The following is a 17,141-nucleotide window of genomic DNA, read 5'->3' on the forward strand; positions in this document are numbered from 1 at the left end:
AAATTATTTGGCTTACTATTAAAATTTTCAGTTTTAATATAACAACTTTTCCTCTGAGGTTACGTTCTATCTTCTCTATGTGCATTTTGTCGAACTTGATATTTTTTTGTCAAAATCGAGTAACTTTCGATCGATCTTGGCAATTTTGAATACACTACGGTAACATCCTTTTGTTTCCTTATAGATTATTGTGTAGATATCATGTAATTCCAAAGTAGATTCTTAGTATTACTCGTATTGAAGAAGTAACGTTTTTCACCGAGTAGATTGTCACTTTGAACTGAATTGTATACACTACTTTCCCCATTACGGAACGCGCCCGTTTTTAAGTCGAGAAATAAGCCTGACGAAGGTTACCTGGGACGAATCCTTTTTACGAATAATACTCAAGATAAAAAAATGGCTGAGTAATCCAAAAGTACAATTTATAAATTTTATTTTATAAAATTCAGTCATTTTCATAAATACTTGTTTCCTATTGCGGTTATTAAAATTTTTCATCCGATTAAAAAATGCATGAAATGACCTGAATTTGAGGTACAACCCCAAGAACCAAATATTGGCAGAATAGAAAATTGACCCCATAATTCCCACTTTGCCTATTTTGGGGGTGGCACCCCTACAAATTCTGACCATGGATTATTCTTGACGTCATTTCTGGCAAGATGGTTTTGCTTTCTAGTCGATCTAGACTCAAGCTTTAAAGGAAGAGATTCGTAACAATATTTTCCTTCAGCCAGGCGAAGTTTCCTCTCATGTAACATCCCTGTCAATATTAGATTAATATATTATTCATTTCACGGTTTCCGAGTTTTCCCATTATTTCTTTTCAAGATTCACAACACAACACTTGCATTGTTGTTTAGTCTTCAGATCCCATAAGCGATTTTCTGACAAATGGATAATACTTGCTCAGAATCTATTACATCTAAAGTGCATCCTTGTCAATGTCTTAAAGTTTAAATAAAGTGGTTTAATTCTTTACCTGAGACGATTAAATTTGTTATAAAACATTTATGTTCAAGCGTTTGGTCGTTTGCGGAGGTTTGCATTCTCCGAGTTCCTGTGATAAGCATCCGTTGACAGCTGTTGAATAATCATCCTATTAATCAGAATATAAAACCCTCGTTATTGTTATGTGACTATCTTTACTACGATCGCCATTGTTATTAACCTTGTAACTACGACAATAACTACAGTGACGATTAACAAAACGACGACTTGCATTCGATTTACTCATCAAACGGTTTTTATTATCGGCTTCAATATTCTCTTATCCTGTTAGCCGCTATTGGATTGCAATTCGTTCTTCCTTCCACCCTTGTGTGCGCGCTTTCTTTAGGTTTGCCTCCAATTGTCAGTTACTTTCTCGGTAGTGTCCATTGTTTCGCATCTTTTCAAACGCTATAATGGGAGAGTTCTGCGCCTTATCATTTTGGGGCGCACGCTCACCCGCTGTTTTACGTTTCCCTACCTTCTTGTTCTTCTCTTAAAAAGAAAATGAAACAACAAAATAAAACAAGAAAACATAAAAGACATGGTTATTTGTAAGATGTGATTAGTAAAACTTATGCGTGCAGACCAACTACCGACCGATAGAAAAAAGAACGCGGTTTACAAAAGATTATAGATACGTCCAACGATTTTTAGAGAGTTTTTGTAAAAGCATCTAACTAAAAATAGTTGTTTAAAACGTAGGTTCGAGAGACGAAGGAAATAGCTATTTAAAAATCAAGCAGGACACACTATAGAAAATGCTATTCAAATTGAAGAATGACGAACTGATGAGAATGCAGTTTATTTTAAAGCACGGCAGAGCAAACTGCTATTTACAAATTCAAGCGTAATAAACCTATTAAATTTATTGAGACTTAAACGTGATCGACCTTACAATAAAGATTTTGGTAGAGATGCTTTGAATCATGTAAATAAGGATTCGATATTTTAAATTCTTTATTGAAGCCTAAGTGTAATGGAGAAAATGTTATTTTAAATTACATCATTACGGAGCTAGAAAGGTGATGTTTTCTAACTGAAGAAGTACATCTAAACCAAATTATTATGCAAGATTGAGACGCAAACTACATATCCCCAAACGCATTATGTATTCATCTGCAAAAGTGGAAATGTGTGTGAAGACGTCTTTCACCCTATATACTCAGTGATTTGTTTATCTACAGACGTGAAATTTGGTATATATAGTATTCAGCAATGGGGAAAACTGTTTAATCTGTTTTCACATTGAAAAAAAAAACTTTGAAAAATTGTTGTGTGGGAGACCACCGAATTTTTATCTGTTTTCAACTGTTTTACGACGGCGTATGCGCGGTCGTGAAATACAACAGCTTTCTGGGTTAAGTATTAGTTGTTTCGAAAATACGATTTAGAAGTCATGCCAAGCTGCTGTAATAGTCATCGTACTTGACCCACTGTCTTTACGTTTTGGTTTCAGTCTCATTTCGAGGATTTTATATATTATTGTTATTACATAACGTGAAATGTTTACACAAAACATAATACTCCCATGCACATAGGTCAGTTTCTTTACGTATTTTATTTACTTCATTATTTAAAAACTGAGTGTTACGTTTAATGAGGCGCAACGTCGGGTAATCTAGTATATCTATTAAATTGTAAAAAGAGTATTATGAGGGCACTTCTCAAACTATATACTCAATAAATTCTTGATCTGCAGACTTTAAATTAAGTATATAGGGTATTAAGCGTCGTGGAAAACTTTTTAATCGGTTTTCATCAGGAAAAATCTGCTAAGAGTTAAAAAATGGTATGTAAAAACCGTCGGATTTTTACCAATTTGTGTACTATTTCACGAGTGCGCATGCACGAATCGTTCGCATTATTTGGAAGCTCCTATCAAGTCAGCCTAATTGTTAGCGTACTTGGCTCATTGTCGTTATGTTTCAGTTTCGATCTCAGTTTACGTTTTATACCCGACAACGCCGGACGCCCTGCTAGTATGTTGGGTGTCTGAAATATAATATCTCTTTTAAAACTGCGCGTTTTACGAGGAAATGCTATTTCAAACAAATGCTATTCAAATGCGTTTACAGACCTATCGCTAAATCTTTGAAAATATAAAAAAATGCACGTAAAACGTGAAAGAAAGAAACACACACAGAGCAGAATAGAATAATACGAATTAAGATAACGAACGATCTTCTCCAAATAATAAAGAAACAAATAAACATATGTACATGATAAGGAACCAAGCTGTCACCAATGGAGAAAATTTAAAACAGTGGACATTAAAATTCACGCAATCGATTCGGACACAAAGTAGGACGTTCCAAAAGTAAAGCCTCTTATTTTTTTTACCTAAAATGTTCAGAAGCTCCAGAGACAAGTGTTATTTCATTAAAACATTAAAACAAGCCACATTTAATGCTCAGTAATTGAATTTTTACATAATAAACATCATTTTACATGCACTTGTAAGGAACTCATTAACGCATAATTTGCTTGGGAAATCCGTAATAATTTTATTTATGAAATTCACTAGAGGACTTTTTATATGGATTAGAAATGTATGATTTTAACAAAGAAAGATAAATACTGTTTTAATTAATTCATTCATTTTTATAAATTTAGTTACAGCTATAGATAGCGATATTCTACTTGATATCAAATACGCACCAACTATTCACACATTCCACTAGATCATTCTTAAAAGGTTTTAACAATTTGTTTAAGTGCTATTGTTTTACGTCTCTTGTATTTTGTTTGCCAGATATATTTGACAAGAAAGTTTGCAAATCAGTTTAATGAGGCAGAATGATATGACACTTACTGGAATAGTTGAGATTTTCTTCAGATGTCGTATAAAATGCCTTAGTATTTCCTTTTTTCAGCTCAGCTCAGTTTAACCGAGTGTCATAGGGGATATTGACTTCTAATAAAGTCGCTTCGTTTTTCTACTTGCCCTATACATCTAGGATAGGTTCAACTAGCATAGCTGTAGAAATTGCATAGGCGTAGTTGATGGTGAATGATTCATTTGCAACTCTATGTTATGGAATATATTTCCCAAACCTTCTGCAACTTTCTCGATTCAGTTTTACAGACGGTCCAGTGGAGATATTTACGCAACTCTTTGAACTCTTAAAGAAAAGATCGCGACCGAGGTCTGCCTATTACACGTACCGTTTCTGTCGGATATGTATTGTTTTTATTGATGTATCAATATATTTATGTGTTTATCATCACCATCGGCATGAACATCAAAGAGACCTGACGTCCTTAAAACCGTTTTCCTATATAAACGTTTTAAAAGCAGATCGCGACCGAGGTCTGTCGATTACACGTATTGTTTCTGTCGGACATATATTGATTTCATTTATTTACTTTTTTTAAAATTTAATTTTCGCTCCAATCAAGCACATTGCCACTTTAAGTAGGGGGCTACTATCGGGGACATAATTTGTGGGGGCATTATGAAGATAGATGAGTAGAAATATGTTTGTTCACATTATACATGAACTCCTGCATATACGTACAGTTGGGGAAACAGAATCCCGGAAGAGAGTTCCAAAGACTTCCAGTTCTGGGGAAGCAACTATTGGTGTAAAAGGCTTGCTTACACCTAGGGATATCTATTATAAATGTGTAGGACTTTGTTGTTTGTCGGGTGTGTTGGAGGCAGTCCCGTCGAGGAGGTACAAGTGCTTGCAGTTCGTCAGAGCATTCACCATTAAATTATTTGTAGGATAAGCAGAGGCATGCAACATTTCGTCGATTGAACAGAAGCTGAAGCCTAAATGACAGTTCAGGACCTATCAGGTTGGCGACTCTCTTTTGAACCCTGTCCATGAGTGCGCTACAAGCAGCAGATGCACCAACCAAAATGCGAAAACAGTACTCCATACATGGGGGAATGGTGGCCTTATAGAGGTACAGGATACGTTTCAGGCGTAAGTAATTTTCTAGCATTTATGTATTAATTTATTATTTGCGGGGTGAAAATTATTTCATCAACAGGGCAAGGTGCCCCCTTTCCTCGACTCGCCTGAGGCAGATCCTTAGACAAGGTCGAATACTAAGTTAGGTACCCACTTTCCGATCACGGTGACGTAGAAAATCCTCACATACCCATGGTAAAAACTATTTCGCTAATCGGGGTTCTATCTATGGGCGAGCGGTCATCGCCATGGTAAACAGCTAACACCCCGCTACCTTGCCATATAAGTTGTTTTATTGAGTCAAAAACCATAGATAAGGTCTTTGGCACAAACCTTGGAGGAGCAGCACTTCATAGTATCAGCACACCCTGATGATGGTGAAATGCTAACCCAACTATGGGCTAAATAGTAAAAACCTGTGGTATCTCCCTGAGTAGGCGAACTTCCGACAGCCTGAATCTTTGGCAGAATGCTGCAGCCAACCAACGAGCAAGTTGTCGTTGCTGTCATCTTTGCTACTAAAACATTTTGAGGGCGTCAGGATAGTGGTCTGAAGTTTGTGCACCCCCTTAAACTTACAATTTCTTTTTGACGTGGACAGGCTCCAGATACAGCTGGAAGCCTCTAGCTTGTGTCCTGAACCTTTGTCGGCCCTAACAAGATAGTCGCTGAGAGTTTTTGACCGGGACAGCATATTCTTTCGGTTTTACCAGGATGACTGTGCAATCCAATTCAGGAACCGCACTGCTCACCTTCTAATTAAGTAGGGGTCTGGTAAAGATGGCCTAAACACTATGTATCCAACATTTCCTCGGTGGACAACCGCATCTATCTTGACATCACACTTACGTTCAAAGCATAAAAGATTTCCCCCTACTTACCAAACTTATAAAAAGATCACTCGACAAGGTACAACCACTATAATGGATTTTCCCGACTCTATCTGTGCCTAAATGTAAACGCATATTCCGTGAACAAAGCTTATTTTCCAGTGCTGTTTTGCCGGCATGCTCCCCGTTTAATACATTGAAACCTTCAAAGCCAATGTAAATAGGTTGTTGATGAGCCGTCGCCATTAATAATACAATTCTATCCAAGCTAAATCATTAACGATTACGACTTTACCAACTTAAAATAATCTTACAAAAGTAGACACTTTTTGATGACAAATGGTCATACGACATTTAAGAAGTTCAAAGTATCCTGTCAACATCATTTTTTCATGAGATTTATTAAATGAAACAAATGTTGTCGCTTAATTGGATTTTACTATGACAACATTATTTTTAAATGAAATAATGCGAAACACTTAACTCATGCACATTTGAGAAATCCTTACAAATCTTTTAACACAGCTTTTAATTGGGTTGTTATGACATGATTTTGTGTAAAATTATATTGATTGCTTCAGAATAGCAAATGCTTAACCTTTTTATATCAGACATGGCGGAATTGAAATATTTTTATTTCTTACAAATGTATTTTTGGAATGTGCACGATCTATACGCTCGTTTTTAAAATATGTTATGCAAATAGGAATATGTCTTAAAACGTGCGGAGAGGATGTTCAAAGGATTATTTTCAAGTTCAGATTTATTTTCATTATAATTTGACTTAGATACAAGAACAATCGTCAATACAATTCTAAATAAAGTTGTGGCTTTCTGTTCTGCTATAAACAGACAAATAAAATAATATAATGAGAATAACGCATGAATCTAGGGCACTGCCTACAGATATATTATGATATTATAGATATGGAAAGAAGCTATATTTAATATTCAGTGTTCAAAATGGCGGCAAATTTATTAACATTTTTCCTATCATGTTTCTAAGGTAGAAGATGCGTTTTGAACAAGTGCAGTAATAATGTAAATAAAAAATCGAGTTCTATGACATATTTGCACTAAACTAATTATACCTTTCAACCATTGTTTTAGTTGAAATAAATAACATATTTAAATGAGTTAAAATTATTGCTTTGCCGGATAAAAATAGAGTGACTCGAAAAAAATATCGATCAGGGAGAATGTTATGATCCATAAGGTATGTAAAATGGTACATGGTATATTGAAAACATAATTTGATTACAAATGTAGATTTGACGACAAACAGGCGTGCAAATGTAACAACATAACATTTATCTTTGGTACGAATAACATTTGAGCTTATAAAATATTTCAATGTCTGTTTTGACATTAAAAAGTATCATCAATTCAATCTTTTTAAAAACCTTTTCCTTTAAAGATAGATTCTCAGTCATTAAATAGAAATATCACAAGATTCGCTATACCTGATGTGAAGTAATTAACTGATTCTCGGATCGTGAAGCAATTGTCGTTGTGTTTCCTGCGTCAAACGAGGAGGATACCATAATAGTGATATTTGTGCATTTCTCACCAATTTATTACAAAAGAATACAACAGTATTGGTTGGCCAAAATTTGGCTAGACAACAACTATAGAAGGCAGTTGTTACTGGGATACAGTTACAAGACTCAGCATTCCCATTTCGGTGCGGTTAAATAGCTGAAGGATACCGGCTGATAAGTTGACCGAAACGTGGTGACACAACAACTATACTCCGCAAAAAGGAAAACCCAATAGTCGTAGAGAGAACGAAAAAGATGGAAAAAAGAGAGAGAAAACGATTGAAAGAGATCAAAAAAGAGTGTTAGGCCTAGAGAGATAGAAAAACAAAAATAAAGAACAGGAGAAAGATTGAACAAGATTAGAGGTTGAAAGGAAATGGACAGGCACAGTACTTTATATAATTATGACAACATTAATAAAATGAAATAAATGCTGAAATAAATTAGGCAAAATCGTGATAGTAAGTAACGACTATATCATTGGGCAGAATTTGGTCGTTTAAGAGGTCTGCTAAACAGATATGTTTACATTAGATTTGTAAACGATTATTTTGTAGTTCGCTTTTTACGTTGAAATAGAAGCTATTGAATGAAAATCTGATGAGTTTATCCCAAACTTCCAAATAAAAAAAAAACAAAAGACGACAAACATTTATAAGTAGGGTGCTACATCTAGGATACCTATACTCATCTAGAATGCAGTTATAGACAATCAACTCAGTCATATTTTTCGACAGAAACTCTACCACAAAGAGTGCGTCAACTTAAACTTATGCTAATAGAATAAAAATGAAATTATTGAAAAATCTGAAATATTAAGTAAAGAGAAAAATAAATGTTTTTGTAATTATTTTGTTTACGGTCATCATCATCATCATCATCATCATCATCATCATCTGAATCCGATTATTTTATTGCTGAGATTGGTTTTCCGATATTTTTCTAGTCAGAAAGTTGTCGAATACTTCCATGAGGGATTAAAATTGTTCCTATCCTAAATGAAAGTGATATTTATGAAACGAACTTGATTCGAATTTTATAAACCCAAGTCGTCATTCCACGCTTTATACACCTGAAAAACCGACAGCTCGCTTATAATGGTTCATCTTATCACAGCGGAGGAGCAGCACAATTTGATTTTCTGTAAAATCCATGGCCAGTGTCATGAATATGAATAGATGCGTTCCTTATATTTTTCTTATAATGTGAATATTCCTGTATGATTTGATGAATAAAAAAGCAATTTTAATGTTTTGTACAGTATGGATAAATCAATGGTATGGTACAATAGACGCAACAAAATGAAAATGTTTATCAGAGGGAAGCCAATAAGCTTAGGATACAGGATTAGACTTCGCTGTTTTTAGGACGGCTTCTTTACTATATGAAAATCTATCAAGGCAAGGAGATACTTGAAAGGTTTTTCTTGGTACTAGTACCAAGAAAAAAAGTTTTCAATTATCCCCCTATTTAGTAAATTCAGTAATTTATCATAGCTAGTCTGCAATATAATATGCAAATAATACGATTAATTTACCGAAACAAAAAAATATTTAATGATCTATAATTTTACGAAACGGACCGGTTTACTATCAATCTCACAAGTTTGCTATTTAACAACATGAGCATTTATTTTAAAGATATGTTTTCTACGAAACTATGTACAGTCGCATACTTATGCTGATAAGTTAGACACAATACAACTATTGAAATATTACATTTGATGCATTCAACCTAACTCAATACATAAGCTTCAACCTAATTTAATGAGTTTGTGAGGATTTGACTGCTAAATTCCGCTATATATTAAGTAACCGCGGCGCCATAAGTTTTAAACTGTATTTAAATTATAAATACAAAAATAAGTTTTTGATAAAGCACATATTTGATGATGTAATTATTTTCATTTATATATCCCCCCTCTAAAACACAATTACATCTAAAAATGTTGCATTATAATTGGAATATATCTAAATAGATAAATATACGGAGGATAACCCTGTTTCCTTACTAACTACAACTTGGGTGCGTTTAAATCCAATATAAAAAAACACCTGATACACCGCCCCCTTAAGTAAGACACTCTATCAAATCTCTATTAATAACGATTACTACGATATTATCCCATTGATTACTGTACACGCAATAACCCTTATCCCCGACTGGCCTCCGGGCCTTGGTAAGTAGTGACTACCATGTAAAAAAGAAAAAAAAAAACATTTTAAGATAAATTAGGCAGCGCAGGAGGAGTGGAGAGGACGGATTTGTTGTCCAGAGTAGGGAAGTAGTTGGGAAAAAATGAGAATATGATCGTTATTAAACTCGAAATGCTGTGTTCCATAGCTGATCCTTAATCGAATCAGACCTGAAGTTGATGACTATCTTAAAATAGAGTAGAATCGATTGTTCACGGCTTCAAATACTCTACGACGTTGACAGATTGCTCTAGTATAATGTGTACATGTATTGTTTTTGAAGACAGAAGAAAAGTAGGCAGGGGTGGTTGATCATGATGATGATGATGATGAGGATAACGACGACGAGGACGACGACGACGACGACGATCATGATGATCATGAGTTAAATTATATTCCTCCGACGTATTTCAGCACCAACACTGCACCTAAAAACAATACGAAACATTGTCGGCATTGCCATCATTGTCATCATAATATATAAAAAAAAATAATTATGACGTATTATAAACCGGATTATTGGATATGTTATCTCATAACTAAAAAAGACTACTTTGCTCAAAGTCTCTCGTTTCCTGCTGGCACAAGTCCTTGCTCTTGAGTTCTCACCGATATTGACCGTTTTTGTTAAGTCACAATAAAAAAAAAACATGCTTTCCTATCATTCAATACATTCCTTTCCGGTGAAGGTCTTTGTAGAGCAATACCCTATCGATCTTTCAATCTTGTCAAATCTTAACTGAAAATCTCCGTGTTAATATCCGATATGACACCAAATATGCTGTTTTGTTAAGATTTTCAGTTAATTTATGTTTTGTATATATGCATCAACTATACACATTGTACATTAGCTTATGGATATTACGGTACATTCCTGTTGCATAGCACAACTAGTTTACGTCAAGTATGATACATTTACTTCATTGTTTACGTCAAGTATGATAATTTACTTAATTGTTTACGTCAAGTATGATAATTTACTTAGTTGTCTACGTAAAGTATGATAATTTACTTAATTGTTTACGTCAAGTATGATACATTTTCTTAATTGTTTACGTCAAGTATGATACATTTACTTAATTGTTTACGTCAAGTATGATAAATTTACTTAATCGTTTACGTCAAGTATGATACATTTACTTAATCGTTTACGTCAAGTATGATAATTTACTTAATCGTTTACGTCAAGTATGATAATTTACTTAATTGTCTACGTCAAGTATGATAATTTACTTAATTGTTTACGTCAAGTATGATACATTTACTTAATTGTTTACGTCAAGTATGATACATTTACTTAATTGTTTACGTCAAGTATGATACATTTACTTAATTGTCTACGTCAATTATGATACATTTACTTAATTGTTTACGTATAGTATGATACATTTACTTAATTGTTTACGTCAATTATGATACATTTACTTAATTGTTTACGTCAAGTATGATACATTTACTTAATTGTTTACGTCAAGTATGATACATTTACTTAATTGTTTACGTCAATTATGATACATGTACTTAATTGTGTACGTCAAGTATGATACATTTACTTAATTGTTTACGTCTATTATGATAATTTACTAAATTGTTTACGTCAAGTATGATAATTTACTTAATTATTTACCTCAAGTATGATAATTTACTTAAATGTTTACGTCAAGTATGATACATTTACTTAATTGTTTACGTCAAGTATGATACATTTACTTAATTGTTTACGTCAAGTATGCTACATTTACTTAATTGTTTACGTCAAGTATGATACATTTACTTAATTGTCTACGTCAATTATGATAATTTACTTAAATGTTTACGTCAAGTATGATGCATTTTCTTAATTGTTTACGTCAAGTATGACACATTTACTTAATTGTTTACGTAAAGTATGATACATTTACTTAATTGTTTACGGTAAGTATGATACATTTACTTAATTGTTTACGTCAAACATGGTTCATTTACTTAACTTTTTACGTAAAGTATGATACACTTACTTAACTGTTTACGGCAAGTATGATACATTTACTTAATTGTTTACGTAAACTATGATACATTCACTTAATGGTTTACGTCAAGTATGATACATTTACTTAATTGTTTACGTCAAGTATGATACATGTACTTTATTGTTTACGGCAAGTATAATACATCTACTTAATTGTTTACGTACAATATGATACATTTACTTAATTGTTCACGTCAAACATGGTACATTTACTTAATTGTTTACGTCAAGTATGATACATTTACTTAACTGTTTACGGCAAGTATGATACATTTACTTAATTGTCTACGTCAAGCATGATACATTTACTTAATGGTCTACGTCAAGTATGCCACATTTACTAAATTGTTTACATCAAGTATGATGCATTTACTTAATTGTTTACGTCAAGTATGATACATCTACTTAATTGTTTACGTACAATATGATACATTTACTTAATTGTTTACATCAAGTATGGTACATTAACTTATTTGTTTACGAAAGTATGATACATTTACTTGTTTACCTCAAGTATGGTACATTTACTTAAGTGTTTACGTAAAGTATGATACATTTACTTAATTTTTTACGTCAAGAATGATACATTTACCTAATTGTTTACGTAAAATATGATGCATTAATTTAATTGTTTACGTCAAGTATGATACATTTACTTTATTGTTTCCGTCAAGTATGATACATTTACTTTTTTACGTCAAGTATGGTAAATTTACTTAATTGTTTACGTCAAGTATGATACATTTACTTAATGGTTTACGTAAAGTATTATATATTTTCTTAATTGAGTACGTCAAGTATGATACATTTACTTAATTGTTTACGTCAAGTATGATACATTTAATTGTTTACGTCAAGTATGAAACATTTACTTAATTGTTTACGTCAAGTATGATACATTTACTTAATTTTTTACGTACAGTATGACACATTTACTTAATTGTTTACGTCAAGTATGATGCATTTACTTAATTTTTTACGTCAAGTATGATACATCTACTTAATTGTTTACGTACAATATGATCCATTTACTTAATTGTTTACGTCAAGTATGGTAAATTTACTTATTTGTTTACATAAATATGATGCACTAATTTAATTGTTTACGTCAAGTATGATACATTTACTTAATTGTTTACGTAAACTATGATGCATTAATTTAATTGTTTACGTCAAGTATGGTACATTTACTTATTTGTTTACGTAAAATATGATGCATTAATTAAAATGTTTACGTCAAGTATGATACATTTACTTAATTGTTTACGTCAAGTATGATGCATTTACTTAATTTTTTACGTCAAGTATTATACATCCACTTAATTGTTTACGTACAATATGATCCATTTACTTAATTGTTTACGTCAAGTATGGTACATTTACTTAATTGTTTACGTCAAGTATGATACATTTACTTAATTGTTTACGTCAAGTATGGTACATTTACTTATTTGTTTACATAAATATGATGCACTAATTTAATTGTTTACGTCAAGTATGATACATTTACTTAATTGTTTATGTAAACTATGATGCATTAATTTAATTCTTTACGTCAAGTATTATACATTTACTTATTTGTTTACGTAAAATATGATACATTAATTTAATTGTTTACGTCAATTATGATACATTTACTTAATTGTTTACGTAAAGTATGATACATTTACTTTATTGTTTCCGTCAAGTATGATACATTTACTTGTTTACGTCAAGTATGGTAAATTTACTTAATTGTTTACGTAAAGTATGATACATTAACTTAATGGTTTACGTAAAGTATTATATATTTTCTTAATTGTTTACGTCAAGTATTATACATTTATTTAATTGTTTAGGTCAAGTATGATACATTTACTTAATTGTTTCGCGATAATATTTGTTCACTGATGGATAGAGAAAGGAAAATCTAAACTTTAGCCTGCCTTATTTGATTTATTGATTTCTTATAATTAGTCAATATGCTTATTGTTTCACATGGATTGCACTGCCTTTACGTATGCCTTTCGTGTAATTAAACTAATCCATTCGCATGATCACGCAGTACATTATGCACAATTCTCAATGGATTGAATCTGAAGAAGCCATACCTATTTTATAATTATTTCGTTGAGCTCTAAGCTGCATGTGTTTATAGAAAAGTTTAATTGTTTCTTCCCCGCGACAGCAGAGTCTGCATTTGACATTTTCCTGCATATTGCCTTTCTGTTGGCATGTGATTGCATTTCTGCCCGACAGTAAATATCCATTCAATTTTGTCTTTAAGGTGCAATTTCTTTTACTATGCTTATTTTTTCTGTGCAATTTTAGTAACTATTTTTTCCTAAAAACCCTGTTAATTTTTCTTAAAATTCTTTGTGTCTCATTTTTTGGTTTTCATTTTAATTGTATTCTACACCATCGCTATCAGGTTTATCAGTTGTTTTAAGTTTTCCCATGATTTATTTGCATTTTATGTGTATTTATTACTTATTAAGAACATCTTATCTCATTTCTGCAGATATTTTAATGGTTGGTAGAATCCTTATTTTGTTATATAGTATATGTTTTTTAACTGTGAAAATATTGTCATTGTCTTTAATTTTCTAAAATATCATTCTGAGATCGGTAGATACATATGAAAATATCTTCTGCAGTACAAATTCGATTCTGGTTACAAAACAAAAGGACTATAATATATAACCGCAAGTGTAAACATTTAATTATGTGTTACTGTTAGAACTTACTTGTATAACTGTTTGCGATTCGAGACTGGCATTTTGTGTCATTAGTTAATGCCAACTTCTTTTGACCCGTTTATCCCAGTAACAGGTTGAGCTATGATTATTGTGCAATGAAATTACAGGTTAGTAAAATAACGGTTGGATGACACGTCGGCTGAAATTACCGAGAAATACAAACAGTTTTGTTTCCTGTGTAGGGCACACCGTTTCCTTTCTTACTTTTACACAAAAAAAGTTTATATAACACACTTTAATTTCTTTACACGTATAAATTTCAAGTCATCTAATCCTTATCGCTTATTATCTTACAAAAAGAAAACATCCGGGTGTTACTTGTCGTAGTTTGAGCTTCGTCAAATTTAGTCGACTGCCGTCGCGTAAGTTTTACCAAAAGTTATGAGCATTCTAACTCATTTGAAGAGGTTTTTCCATCTTGTTATTAGTCGTCTCTACCTTTCTACTCTGTGCAGTTCAACGCGGTAAAACTCGTATTATTTTTTCCCATTTCTTCATTTCCTCTTTAAACCTTCTACGAATAGTTTTTTTTTTTTTATTGGAACTGAGACTTAACTCATCTACAACGGAATATTTTTTTTATTAAAACTAAGACGTCTGTTTTCTTATTGTCTCATTTCAGAGTAACTTGTTTTTCATTTTGCTTTAAAATATATATCATTTTCTGTTTATTAACTGTTCTTCAAACGGGTTTTCAATCTTTTTCTCTTTGAATTTGACTTTACATGATCGGATTTATCTGTCTTGTATGTGTATCTGGATATTACCAAATATGAATTTTAACCTACGTATTTCTACTGATTTCCCCTACCTATTCAGGACTCTTTGTTGCTAAAGCTACTCCTATTTATTATTATTATTTTAATTTCACCCCAAACAAAGCATATTGCCACTTTGATGTAACGGGCTACTATCAGGTACATAATCAATCAGGGTTACTATGTGGGGAGTTGGGCAGCAAGATATCGGTCCACGTTACACTTGAACTTCTGCATGTCAGTACAGTTGGGTAAGCAGAGACCTGGAATGGAATTCCAAAGTCTAACGGTTTTGGGGAAGACATTACTGAAGCAGAAGGCTTTCTTACACCTAGAAATCTCAACTATGAAGGGATGAGATTTTGATGCTTGTCGGGTTTATCGGGTATTTACGTTGAGGGGGTACAAGTGCTTGCAGTTCGTCGGAGCATTCAACGTTAAAGTCCTTGTAGAACACGCAGAGGGATGCTACATTTCGTCGATGGGACAGAGGCTGAAGCTTAGATGGCAGTTCAGGACCTATCAGATTAGCAACTATCTTTTGAACCTTGTATAGGAGTGAGAGACTAGCAGCAGATGCACCAGCCCAAATATGACAACAATACTTCATACATAGGCGGATGGTGGCCTTATAGAGGTATAGGATACCTTCGGGCATTAGTAGCGTTCTAGCACGTTAGAAAGAACCTACCTTTTTCGCAGCGGTCATGGTAATGCTCTCAATATAATTGTTCCAACTCATGTTTCCTGTGAACGTTAGGCTGAGGAGTTTAAAAGATATGCTTTCAGATGAAGAGTCTTTGGCCATTACTATTGGTGGTAGAGAATGTTTCTTGTAGTTATTTTAGGGAACAAGTTTAGTCTTGGAAGCATTGAATATGACCGTCCATTTTTGTCCCCATTCCACTACAGATTGGAGGTCGTCCTCTAGTGTTTCTGCCATTTCTTTAGATATGTGTTAATTTGTTTTCCTGTCGTGTTTGTAATAGGGCGTGGTGTCATCAGCATATATATCCATCTCACAGACAATTTTCTCAGGGAGGTCATTTATGAATATCAGGAATAATCGAGATTCAAGGATAGACCCTTGATGCACTCCTGCATTTATATCATATTGTTTAGGTGTACGATCATCGTGGACAAACTGGATTTTCTCTTATTTATTAGGATTTAATTATGGTAAGTGTTCTTCCAATGATACGTATGATCTGATTTTCCTTAGTTATGTCTAGAGCTACTAATCTGCTTTGTTTAGTGAATGGTATGCGATTTCCAAACCTTTTAATGCAAATAATTTAGTATTAATATTTTCCAATTCAATATTATGCTTGAAATAGCTTTTTTATCATTATAATGTTATATTAATTTTACTCTGATGAGGAGTAGATATAGTTTGAAAATTCGCGGTGTAAATGTTTCTTAAATTTTAATTTAGCATTCCTTGTCAGGTAATTAAATTTATGTTTTTCTTAGTATGCAGAGTTTTTTAATTTTGATTTTTGTATGCTAAACCTCTTCTTTATTTTTGGATAATTAAGTTTTATCATCTGGTTTGAATGGTTTATATAAATATTAAACATATTTACATCGTTTTTTTTAGTTTTTCTGGTACTAAACCTATTACAAATCTTGTATTGAAGGTTTCGTTCGTTTCCAGATATGTTCGACAAGGCTAAAACTATCCCTATCCCGTCCCAACAGGCATATATTAGTAAACTTGTTTTACCAAACAAATTCTTAATTTACATAGACTGAGACCTACTACTACGACTTAAACTCTGATAATATATTAAAAACAACCAATATGGAATCCGTCAAAGACCTGTTTTCAATTACCTCTTTCAGCGAACAAAATAATTGAAACAAGCGGCCACTTTTTATTGAGTGAAAACTTACCTAAAACATAATCCTTTCCTCGGAGAATTAGAAATTTTGAGTATGGGTCTAATTAAAATGATCAAATTGCAAAAATACAATTATCACTCCAACCCTATATTAGAAAATTAATAATTTTGCATATGAAGTAAAGAAAAAATTAAATATTTTCGTCACGCCGACAAGGCCAAGAACTACAAAAACTACTACAAGCTTTATTACCCACTTACAAACACATCTTGAATATTGAACTACATAAGTTTTATGAAATTGTCCCTCG

The sequence above is a fragment of the Euprymna scolopes genome, chromosome 13 (assembly GCF_053919585.1).
Source record: "Euprymna scolopes isolate OS-2025 chromosome 13, ASM5391958v1, whole genome shotgun sequence".
NCBI classification, from domain to species: domain Eukaryota; kingdom Metazoa; phylum Mollusca; class Cephalopoda; order Sepiida; family Sepiolidae; genus Euprymna; species Euprymna scolopes.